This window comes from Myotis lucifugus, unplaced genomic scaffold (genome assembly GCF_000147115.1).
Source record: "Myotis lucifugus unplaced genomic scaffold, Myoluc2.0 scaffold_29, whole genome shotgun sequence".
Taxonomy (NCBI): Eukaryota; Metazoa; Chordata; class Mammalia; order Chiroptera; family Vespertilionidae; genus Myotis; species Myotis lucifugus.
The window spans coordinates 1,272,513-1,285,852 of record NW_005871077.1 but is presented as its reverse complement, the minus strand read 5'-3'; positions in this window follow the sequence as shown (position 1 = coordinate 1,285,852).

Genomic DNA, 13,340 nt, shown 5'->3' with positions numbered 1-13,340 from the left:
TTAATATATATCTCAACTCATTCAGCAAACATCCCTGGAAACAAAGATAAAGATATACAATGACATCTAAAATTGTTGCATTGAGATATGTAGTTTATAAAGTTCTTTTCAAGTTTTTGTTTTTATTTCATCCCTACACACACCCAGGCAGCATTGGCATCCCCTTTGATGAGCAGGCACAGGATACCAGGGAGCATCTCTTATAAAACATCCTGAGGACTTTGAAATGTCACCTATATCTCACTGAACTCCCCAAATTTTATCCTGAAAAGAGTATCTTCCTGTAGGTCATTGACTGGAAGGATGCACACACATATTTTTCAGAAATCACTGACTATCCACCATTGCGGACAATGTCCCACTATGAAAGTTCTTTTATTTCAGTGGATGATATCTGCCTACGTTTATATCACTTGAGGTTTGTCTTGTTCCTTTCTATCAACTTATGACTTACATTTAAGTTATTTTTATTTTGTTTTATATATTATTTAATGTTAAATAATTAAGTTATGTAAATATTTACTTCATCTCTGTTTTAATTTCCAGATTTTTGTCTGATTCTATTTTTCTCATTTTAAAATAGAGTGTGCAGTGAATTCTGTGATGTGTTGCCTTTATCCCCCTTCCAGGACTGAGGTAATCCTCTCAGCTGCTGTGAGTGTAGGTTGCCATCAGTTCACAGCCAAGTTCCTCTCAGGAAATTACCCTCAGCCTAAAAGTAGCTGTGTTTTCCAAGATGTTTCCCCTTCTCCCCTGTTATTAGGTCATTAGGTCAGCCCAGTGGCAAAGAGAGTGAGGAAGGTGGGGTGGGGATTATAAAACCTGACCTTATGCCCAGAGCTGAAGGGCCACCCAGCTCTAGCACCACCTGAGGGGTCTGCTTAGCCCAACTTCTCCCTCTGCCCAGCTCTGCTTTTCTCCAGCTCTTACAGGTATTGTTCCCTGGAACACTCCCCAAAGAAACTTTTAGCATAGCAATTTCCATCTCAGAATCTGTTTCCAGGAAACCTACCCTATGACACAATGGAAGTCTATCTTTCATCTGTGTTTGGTATATATGTCAACATATTTATATGTTTTTGCTTTGATTTAACTTTTAATAAAAAATCCATTTAAATTATTTGGTTGTTTTCCAGTTTGAGGAAAACACTCTCATTTTTGAAATCTATGTATTTGGATTCCAAGTCAAAAACTTGTCCTTTGACCTCACAAATGAACACTCCACAAAATAGAGCAAGATGTAGAAAAAGAAGTTGCACTGATGTTCAACTACACAATGAATGACACAGTTCAACTCTCCAGATGTCACCTTTCCTCTGCCATTGTTTAAAAGCTCTGGGCCTCAATAGCAGATGGCCTAAGGGGCTGCAAATGAAGTCACTGTGCCCCTTGAGCCACCTGGGCCTAAAGGTCCCCTACTAAAGGAACTTTCTACCTCTGTGACAGGATTTTGATTTTTTTTCTATTTGGGTGACATCTGCTAAGGTTTTGTCCCTACTATCATTGCTTAGATAGCAGCTACTTTCGTAGACTAAGCTGCTACAGAAAACAGATAGGTTTAAAAAATGTTGGGTCAAAGGAGTGGGGGAGAGGATGACCTGTTTCATGCCTTTTCTGAGCCTGCTCACATTCCACAGTTTATTCTCTGCAACCAGGACATGTTTTGTGAAGAAAGTTATACTTGACTAAATTGTCCTCCTTACGTAAACCCGTAATTTAAAAATTATATATATTTAGAGAACAAGTCAAAACAGGAAACACATTCTCAAAGTAGATAAAGATATTTATGCATTAAAATACCTACTACTACCACAGTAAACCTGTGTCCCCGGGTTTAAATAGAAAAACTCTGTAAAGTACAAAAAGGAAGAGCAAGGAGTCAGCCTACATGTGTGCTTCTGGACTGGCTGTGGATGCTCTCAGGTTGGCAGAGTCCCTCTTTGCTGCCCTTCTTAGGGGAGTCCCTGATGCCATTGCCCTGCATACAGGGGCTGTTGTAGGAGCAGGTGCTGAGTTCAAGCAAAGAATGACAAAGAGAGCCCTGGCCAGTGGCTCAGTTGGTTGGAGCATCATCCTCTGTACCAAAGGTTTGATCTCCCTTCAGGACACATATGGGAGGCAACTGATTGTTGTTTCAATTGATGTTTCTTCCTCTCTCTCTCTCTCTCTCTCTCTCTCTCTCTCTCTCTCCTTCCTTACTCTAAAAATAAATAAAAAAGCATATCCTCAGATGATGGCTAAAAAAATGACATAAATAAATACATGTTTTTGTTGGGGGCGGGGGGTGGAGCTGGAATGTTAAGGGGCAGGAAAAATTAACCTAAAACTCAAGGAAAGCGTCGGGAAATGTAAATAAAATTGTGCCCCATAGAAGCCCTTCAACTACTGAGCCCAAGTTGGCTTTTCTTAAATGTGTTCTATGTGTAAAGTAGGCCCCTCTGAAAGAGGCATTCATGTAGAAATCATTTATTGCACATATTCTGTTAATGAAAGTTGTTTAGATGCAAGGAAGGGTAAGATGTAATTTCCGATCTTAGAGAACTTATCTGGATGGAAGACTAGAAGGACACATATAAAAGTCAAGTAAGAAGTATAGACTTAGGCAACAATAAAATAACATAGGACTCATTACTAAGACATGGAAGATTGTGCCAGGAGCAATCATTGTCTCCTCTTACAGTGCACAGGAATTATATCTCAGGGAATAGCCCAATCTTTGGCCCTGAAGAGAATTAATAAGCAAGATTGATGCCTTGTATTTACTTAGGAAGCATGCTGAGAACTTCCTATAAAGCTTCCCATTCTAGAGTCTTTTCCAAGGTTTCAACTGATGGGAGGGTGGCTGGATGTGGAGGTAGACTACACTTCTGCTCCACCTCTGCCTTTATGCAGATCTGGTTGTCACTGCATGATGTTTGAACTTTGGTGGAGTAGAGCACTCACTACGGAAGGGTGGTTTATGCTACCTGAATTGAATTAGCTCCTTTATCTTTGGCCTTTTGAAGCCCTTCCTTCCCCCCACACACCATAGTGCCTTGTAAATAGCAAATACACAATAAACATTTTCAAATGAGTGAATACAATTTTTTTAAATGTAGTCTTGAATAAATGAATAAATAAATGCTGTCCTATTTAAGGGAAAGAGTGACATTTTAGAGATTTTTTATGACCTAAATGAATGGCTTCCTATGACCTCTCAGATCTGACTAAGTTTATGGGAGGCAGCCTCCAAGGTGGCCCTAATACTCCTGGTTTCCTATGTTCATACTTTATGTAATCTCTCTTCTCCCAGAGTGTGGCTGGACCCAGAAATTTGCTTCTAATGAATAGCAAATGGCAAAAGTGAGAGGATGCCACTTCTGAGATTAGGTTATAAAGGGACAGTAGTTTCTGTCTTACAAGCCTGCTCTCACTCTCATTTTCTCACTCTGATAGAAAGAAGCCAGCTGTTATGTTATGAGTTGCTCTGTGGAGAGGCCAACATGGCAGGAAACTGGTCCACTGGTCCAAGATTTAAGGCCCTCAGTCCAATTGCCTGGGAGAAACTGAATCATGCCCACAACCACATGAGTGAGTGAGTTTAGAAGTGGATTCTCTCTCAGTTGAGCCTTCAGATAAAATGGCATCTGCAGTCAACACTGCAGCCTTTTGAGAGACTTTGAGGCAGAATTACCCAAATAAGTCTGACTTGATTACTGTTCCACAGAAACTATGAGACAACATAGTTTTAAGGCTTTGTTGTTTTAAGGCTTTAAGCTTTGGGGCAATTTGTTATGCAGTAATAGATAACTATTACAAAGTCCATTATAAAAATAAAAGTTAATAAGTTATTGGTTGAAACCAAAGTATCAAAAAACTAAATGTATTTTCCACAACCACCCAGGGAAGGAATGGCAAAGTAAGAAATGGAGTTTAGATGACAGTTGATTCCCAGAATTACTTTCTCCTAAAGAAATGACAATGACAACATTTTATTTAAAATAAAGCTAGAAGAATCCATGAGGTTAATAGCCATGTGTCTCCTCCTTTACCTTCCCCCGACTTCCTTTTCTAATCTCTTTATGGAGTAGTCATTCAGTACTAGGCCTTATCTCAGGGAATATGATTCCTGTAACACAGTAACTGTATTTCCTAAAAGAAAGAGATTCTAGGTATTCAGTGTGAATTCCAGCAAATGGAGATATTGAAGCATGGTAGAGAAGTAACTTTCAAATAAGCAAATAACTGTCAAGCAATCTTCTCTTTACCTATCATGTTGAGGACTGTAACAAATTTTTATTCTTGAGAATCTTGTTCCCAAATTGTTAATACTTCAAGAAGAAACTTTTAATCACACTTTTAAAAAAGATTATTTAGTCAGGTACAAGAAAAACCTATTATAAATTCAAGTATTTTCCCTTCTAGCAAAGTGGTTAACCAGGATGCTCAACAATCTTTCTTTAGAGAAATAATAAAGTTCTAAGTTTTCACTCCTGTATTAAGAAAAATAGTTGGATATAAGAATGCTTTATATCAACCAGGTCAATTAAAAAAATCATTGAAGAAACCTAACGTGCACTAAAAAGAACAAGAGAGAGAGAGAAAAATCTTACATTGTAAAATTCTAGTCTATATGGGCTAAGTGTTTCTTTCTGAGATTTTTGTATGTGTAGAATAAAAGAAAAGCACTAGATTCTTGATATAGTGGGGTCCACATATTTGGTAACTATCATTGGCAAGTTGGCCTTGGATAAGCTTTGAAATACAGTGGTTATACAACAAGGACAATTATAACAAGGTTTCATGTGTTGAATGTCCAGTAAATCTGGCATTGGAAGAAAAAGAACTTTGTATTTTGGAAAACAATGCCAACTCTAGGACAACATTGTCACTAATCTATTGCTCAACACCAATGTGGTGTTTGCAGTACCTCAATAGGCTCCGTGTTCTGGACTGGAACTATGACAAACACCACAACAACAATGACACATAACATAAGCAAGGCGCTTTAGATAAATAAACTCATTTTTTTCATCACAACAACCCTGCTAGGTAAATTTTCTTTTCGCATTGTGCATGTAGGAACAGGAGATGAGACGCTGAGTAATTTGTCTAAGACCATTTACTGGAGAAGGGTTGAGGCAGGATTCAAACCCAGATCACTTTGATTTCAAAGTTTGGATTCTCCTGACTATGTTATATTAATTCCCAAACCTCTGACTTCAGAATGGGTGGAGCCTCAGGCCTTTAAGTCCTGAGCTTTGACTCATATGATGAGACACAACTGCCCTTGGTAAAAAAACATACACTCAACTGCAGTGTTGTCCCATGTGTAGAGGAGAACGGCTTTCTGGGGAGAATCACTACAAAAGTAGGATGCAGAGGGGAAGCATTGAAGCAATGAAGACTTTAAGGAAGATCAAAGAGTTACTCATGGTGATGTTTTCCCCAAAACATTCCTGAAGGAGAAGTCTAGCCCACTTTTCAAGCTTCCCCCAGACCATCAAACCTCAGAGGGAACGTAGGGGAGGGCGGGGTAAGGGGGAGAGATCAACCAAAGGACTTGTATGCATGCATACAAGCCTAACCAATGGACACAGACACCAGGGGGGTGAGGGCATGAGGGGGGGTGTGTGGGGGCAATGGGGGATAAGGATACATATGTAATACCTTAATAAACAAAGAAAAAATAAAGAGCTCACATGAAGATCTAGAATAACATAATATATACATACTTTATATTTAATAAAGGCCTTAGATTCACCCATTTTCTATTCATCATTATTAAGAATATTGAACATTTTAATATTTTCTATCCTAATTGGAGAAGGATGTGTCTTTTCCCCCCATTAGGTTTAAATATCATAAACAGTATAAAATGTGATGTTTTGTTTTGTGTGTCATTTTCCCAGGAAATAAAATAGTCTGACTTGCTCCCCAAGAAATTAATAGGATATTCTTTTAGGAAAAATACTAATGCTCTTAAAGTCAAAAGGGAGGGGTAATGTGTGCTTCAACTAATTTTTATTTTGTGCAGTAATTCCAGCTCTACTTGAACATTCTTCCCAAGTGCTGTGTTACCATTGGACAGAAAGTCCATCTACCTACAGGGATTTATTTAATGTCTATTAAAAATCACATTATAAACATTATACCCTGTCAGCCTGTCTCATTATGGTAAATTTCTTCTATTTCCTTTCATTCTTCTGGTGATTTTCTCCCCATAGCTTCTATTTTCCCCTCTTTAATCTTTCAAAGCCCCTGGGAGGTAAGATTGTGCACACAATTTCCTCCTTATTTGAAAATACTGTTTAGAGTTTTGCTTTGAAATTGCGTTTAGGGCTGAATGTTTGGCTTTCTTAAGTGAACCTGTAATAAACACTGTTGAATTCTCTACAAATTATCTGGAAGAAGCATCGGTGTAATTTTAAGCGATTTTGTTTTTATTCAGCGGCTCTGAGTCTTTGAACTGCTCGGCCTTAAATTTTCCGTCTTTCCACAGGAAGGGTTTTGCTGGAATGGGCACTCTGCAGCACTTCTCCCATAAATGATGAAGAGAGTGTTTTTGTTTCTACTTTGGTACTTGTGATTCTACCTCCAAAGGAAGCAAGATTTCCAAGATTAGGACAGTTTAGTGTGGAAAGGAGACTAGTTTAAAGGGGTGTGATTAAAAGTACTTAGAGTTTTGAGAATGCTTTTGAAAATTAATGATCCATTTTTGAGCTTTCATAAAACTCAAAAAGAAAACACTCCATTAGTTAAAGGACCAGTACACAGTCCAATTATAAATTCCTTATGCAACTTCTAGAGAGAGCTACCATAATTGGTCCTGTTTGCAGAGGAGGAGACTAAGATGCAAAAAAGTTAAATAACCTGATGTGTTAGAGTCACAGAGTTCTAAGCAATAGAGAGCCAAGTGTACATGGTCAGTCTCCAGAGCCCAAGCTTTAAATTATTATGTTTTATCTCTATAATAAGATCATTGCTCTTGAAAACTAGCTAGTAGCTTCCATAAGGGTTTTTCCAGGAACAGATGCATCAAAAGAACTTAGAATGTGTTCCTGCCGATCCGCTAGTTCACATAGTTGAGCAGAGTCAAGGCACAGATCTTGGCAGTGCACACTTGGTTGGTGAATGCTATTTTTCTGAAGGTAGCTTAATGCAGTGAAGTTGGCACATTAAGGTTCAAATTCTATCTCTTCTAGCTGCCTGATCCTGAGGATGTTACTTAGTCTCTCTAAACCTCAGTTTTTTTATGTGTTAAATAAAGATAAAATAGTAACTATCTCAGAGGACTTAAGGGATAAAGTGAAGGATGAACACAATATTTCCTAAATATTAGCTGTTATCATTGTTTTCTTGGAAAGGTGTTAAGAAAGAATGGTGATGCTGGTCAGTGGGTAGTGGACACCTGGTATTCACTCTTGGAAATAAAAAATTGGTGGGCAATGACATTCATAGGTTTTTCCATGCAATGACTTTGCAAACAGTAGTGACAAAAATCCTCATGCCATCTTTGCAAGCTTTGCCTTAGATTGCTGGTCAGTTGGATAAAGAATGATACATTGAACCTTCAAGTAATGAATCTAAACTTGAAGGCAGGTGGTCAGACTGGAATCACCAGTGTAGGATTCAGGTCGACACAGAGGCAGATGTAGCAAAGAGGGCATGAGGTCAAGAACACAGATTAAAATTATATCTAACCAAATCGGTGCAGGGAAAGTTCAGTTAGATTTCCTAACTCAGGTTCAGAGTACCAGTAGCCAGAGCCATAAGAAACAGAGATATTAGAGCTTGGATCACACTCACAATTCCTGTGTGACACTGAGCACCTTCACCTTCCCAGGCCTATGTTTCCTCATGTGTATAATGAGGACCCGATAGTACTAACTCATAAGGGTCAGTGAAAGTTATGCACAATGCCTTGCTCTTAGGAAGCACTCATTGTGAACTTAAGGGAGGTTAACTTCCTTAATGGTGAAATGGAAGAACTGCCTTGATCACCACTGTATGCCAATGGTTGGCACAATACAGTAGGTGCTCAACTACAATTTTTTTGAACAAACAACTACTCTTTAAAGTGGTTGAAGAATCTGGTTAAATGAATGTCCAGGGGAGCCATGGAGGGGAACAAACACCACAGTGGGACTTGTGTGGAGGGTGGCACATGGAAGAGAAAGTGGGTCAGCCAGTCAGCCCCAGACCCTCCTAACCCAGTTCATCCTCACATGTCAATTTGTAAGCTTGGAGGCTTGGTCCTTAGGAGAATACCAGAACTTCTTCTCTTCAGCAGACTGTACCTCAGACAACACCCTAGATCCAGGAACCACAGCGTGACATGAAAGTCAAGAGCAGTGGAAGCCCCGCCATGTGCTTCTCCCCAGAGACTGGCAGAGGGTCACTTGCTGGCCTTTTGGAACTTGATTGCTGGTCTGGAGAGCTCTCAACTCTGAATAAATGTCATTTTCCACAGCAAACATTGTCTAGTCTGACCTCAGATAGTCGGTTGAGTAATGAATAGTATGAGCAAAACCATTGCGAATTGTTACAATTGTGCATATATTTTTCCAGTGAGACTAAGCTTTTCAGTGAAAAGTTTCTTTTAAGAAACAGTTTTGAGCTGTCTTTTAAAATGAGGTAGGAGTTAAAAATGCAAGTTATGTTTTCTATCTTTTGTTTGTTTTTAGGAAATAAATCAGGGGATTTGTTAAATTAAACTTTTTATTTGAAGATAATTGTAGATTCACATGCAGTTGTAAGAAATAATATAAAGAGACCCAGGTACCCTGTTCCCTGTTCCCTTATTAGTAATATCTTGAAAAATTATAATACAATATCATAACTTAGAAATTGACATTGATACAGAAAAGGTACAGAACACTTCCATCACCACATGGATCCCTCATGTCAGCCCTTTTATGGCCACACTCCCTTCACTTCTATTCCCAACACTCCTTAACCCCTGGCAACCACCAATCTGTTCCCCATTTCTATAATTTTGTAATTTATATAATTTGGGAATAATTCATACTTTTTTACTGAGTAATATTCCATGAATGCATCATAGTTTGTTTAACCATTTACTAGTGAAAGATATATGGGTTGTTTCCACTTTGGGGCCATCCTGAACAAAACTTCTGTCAACATTCATGGACAGGATTTTGTTCTCACATAAGTCTTCCTATCTCTTCTCTAAGCCACTGAATATTTTGGTATATTTGTCATACCATTATCTATCTACTCTTCCTACTTACTCTAAATAGCACAAATTTTTCTTCTATATTGGCCACTACAGTGATGATAATATAGCTATACATTTTGAATGCTTATTCTGTGCATGCAGATGTTGTAAGTAACTCCACTACAACAGTTAGTAATGGTAATTGACATTTACTGGGTACTGACAATGTACTAGGCACTATTCCAAGTGTTAGATATACTAAATATACTAACTCATATAATCTGCATAATCACCCTAAAAGGAAGGTATTATTTTACATATGCAAACACTGAGGCACAGAGATTTAATAACTTGCCTAAGGACACAGCTTGAAAGTGCTGACATTTGGATTAAAACTGAGATAGACTTGTATCAGAGCCTATCAGAAATTTTAACCATTAAGTTACATTGCCTCCCTATTTTGTGGATCCTTCACAAATCTCCCTGATACAGGTTTTGGATCTCTCCATTCCACCAGAGTGTGTATTCGCTTGAAAGTACATGATTAAATGAGTCTAAAATATCAATTTTATTATTGACATTGCTAAACATGAAACTATCTTCTCCAGATTAGCAATATCAATAATAAAATTGATATTTTAGACTCATTTAAGATAGTTTCATGTGAGAACCAACAGGCCTATTCATTTAACTCTAGAATTAGTCAGAATTCTCCCCCAGCAAGACAATGCTGAACTTGTGTAGCCTCCCCTCCACGTGGAAGTCTGGCCTCGTAAGACCAAGGGCTGGAGGAACAAATGGGAATTCATGCTTTTCAAGGGAGAGGCTTGCTCCCAAGAGGAAGGAAACTGAGCTATACAGGTCCAGGCATTTTCCTCAAATTTGTCATATGTGGTATTTCATCTTTTCAGAGAGTAAAGGACTAGGGAGAGGTTTGGAATTATACTAATTAAACTTCCTTTCCACAAAAGGAGTTCCTTTTTCTAATAAGAATGGGAATTAGTAATATTAGGACTAGGTTAGAGTGCTCCCATGTGACAGGAATTGGATGTGAGCAGAAGTTATGTGGAAGAAAATTTTAAAGATTCATCCAAGATCATAAAGTAAGTGTCCAGTGGAATCAGAACTTAACTCCATGATGCCCTTCACTCCTTTTAATTTTGACAACTGACATTTTTCTCTCAGACAATGGGGGAGGCATTACACTTTTAATACTTTGTCTGACAGCTGAGAAAAGCTTTCAATATCAAGCAGGGCAGCAATCACATAAAATAATTCTTGGTTTTACTAAGTTAAACCAGAACTGAAAAAATACAAAATATATCTAGAAGATATTATTTCCCAAACTTGTATATAACTTGTCCTCTAAAATGGAAATGTAAGTAACTAATCTTTAATCATATTGTCTAATACTTACAGATGTTCGTGTGTGGCCCTGGGTGTACATGCAGAAATGTGGGACAACTGATAAATGATATCTATTCCTTTAAGATGCCAGTTAGCTAAAACTGCAACAAGTTTATTGATTGGCCTAGTCTTCTAACTAAAATACCAATGTCACCTACTGAAACTGCAGTCATCACTCCTAGAAAAAAAATTCCACCTTTTAGATATATCTTATAACTTTAAATTGATGTCAGACAACAGAATAATCAAGAAGTTCATCAATATGACTTTCTAAAATTATTCCAATCCAGGATCTGAAAAATATCTGCAAGAAATGTTACCGTGGAAGCAAGAGTGTTAAAATGAATCTTTTAGTAGGATATGGGGCAGAGTGGGCAATCTAGAACTGGGGCCAGGAGACAGGGAGAATGGGGAGGGAGGCTCTTCCCACATCACATTCATCTTACATCCATCACGTTTGCTGAGACAACTGTCATTTATTTTTGACATAATTATGACCTGGATGTTTGTAAAGAGACTGTCTATTCTCAGAGGGGAAAAGGAAGAAGACTTGACAATGTCATTAAAAAGATCAATATGAACACTTATTCTATTATTGACAGCATACATTCTAACTTTGATTATGTCTTCATTACATATACCATACAGAACCAAATGCTTAAAATGAAGTGGCAATATGGTGGCTAGTTGAGGCTTGGTCTTTTCTAAGGCAGACAAGTCATTCAAATTGACTCAAACTGCAATAACAAGAGGAAATACACTGTATTTCAAGACTTAAAGCACAGGCTGCTAGGCTATACTTTAGGAAAATAAGGGGGTTTTGAGGGAAGAATGAAAGAAAGAAAAGAAAATGAGAAATAAAGAAAAAAGAGAAAGGGAAGGAAGGGGGAAAGGAAAAGAGAGAGAGAGAGAGAGAGAGAGAGAGAGAGAGAGAGAGAATACAAAGAAGGGAGGATAAAAGAAAGATGGAAAAGAAGGAAGAAAGAAAACTATTTTAGTTAATTACTGATGCAGTTGAGTTTAGACCTACCATCTGGTATTTGTTTTATATTTATTCTCTGTTTGTTTTTGTTGTTGTTGTTGTTGTTATTCTTCTAGTTGTACTTTTTGGTTTTCCTTGGATGAATAGTTTTTAAAATTCTATTTTAGCTCCTCTATTGTCTTTTAAATACATATCTATGGTTGCTCCAGAAATTAAGATAAGCATATTTAAGTTCATGTTTTTACACAATATCATAGTACTTTATAAATAATATCAAAACCTTCAAAATATAATTCAATTTAACCTCATTATACCCTAAACTCTTTTTATCTTATATCGTACTTTTATATATGCTATTAATATAATTAAATATACATACACAGCCTTTTATATTTACCCAAGTATTTGTCCTTTCTGGTAGTTTTGATTCTTTCCAGGAGATAAAGGATTTCATTTGATGTCATTTCCCTTTAGCCTGAAAACTTCATTAACATTTTTTATACTGTGGTCTGCTAAAGATTAATTCGCTTAGCTCTTTTGGTATATAATTGTCTTTATTTGACCTCCCTTTCTTTGAATGTGAGATACTTTCTCTAGATATAGAGTTCTAGGTCAATTACTTTGTTTTGGACACTTTAAAAATGTAATTCCATTTCTTTTTCACATTTCCATCATTTCTGGTGAGAAGTTACTTGTTATTTGTATCATTGCCCCACTCTATGCACTCTTTCTGACTACTTTTACAGATTTGCTTTTTATCTTTGGATTTTAGGAGTTGAACTAGCATATGCCTGTCTACTTTTTTTTATCTTTCCTTGAGCTCAATGAGCTTTTTGAATCTGTGGGTTATGTCTTTCATCAATCTTTCAAACTTTTCTGCTATATCCCTTCAAATATTTCTTCTGTTCTATTATCTCTTTCCTTTCCTTCACAGATCCTCACAGTTATTTCATTATAACACTGATGATATGCTGTAGGAACTTAACTCTTGTTTATATAAATTAACCTATTGTAAAATTGGTTTTATTATATATCATTTTGCTTAAAGTCAAAGAATATATTGGCAATGCTAAGTGAGGACTTATTGTATATAAGATTGTTTGATGTTGTTCCACAGATTTCAGAGACATTGTTTCTCTTTTTATCAATCTATCTTTTTCTCTCACTCTTACTCCCTCTCTTTATCTTATGAAAAAATATTTTTGTCTTTCACCAGTAAGCATAATGTCAGCTGGAGGCTTTATTGTAGATGTCCTTCATCAGATTGAGAAAATTCCCAGATTGCTAAGAAATTTTTTATTGGGAATGGATTTTAGATTTTGTAAAATAGTTTTTCTATATTTATGAAGAGGATCCAATGTTTTTCTTTTTCTTTTACAGTTTGTTAGTATGGGGAATCAAATTGATTAATTGTTTAATATTAAAGCAACCTTGAATTCTGGGTATAAAGATTGCTTGGTCATTGTGGCAGACAGATCTTAAGTAGACTCTAGATTCTTGCCTCCTGGTATTCATAATCTTGTATCATCTCCCCTTGATGAACTGTGACTTGTTTCTAACCAGTAAAATACAGCAAAGGTGATGTGATGTACATGATTATATGTACATGATTATGTGTTACACTCTATATAAAATTGTCATGCTCATCTTACAGGAGTCTCTCACTCTCTTGCTGGCTTTGAGGAAACAACTTTCCATCTAGCTTCCCCACATGGCAAGGAACTGCAGCTTGCCTGTAGGAGCTGAGAACAACCTGGCCTATAGCCATTAAGAAACATAATTTTTTAGTCT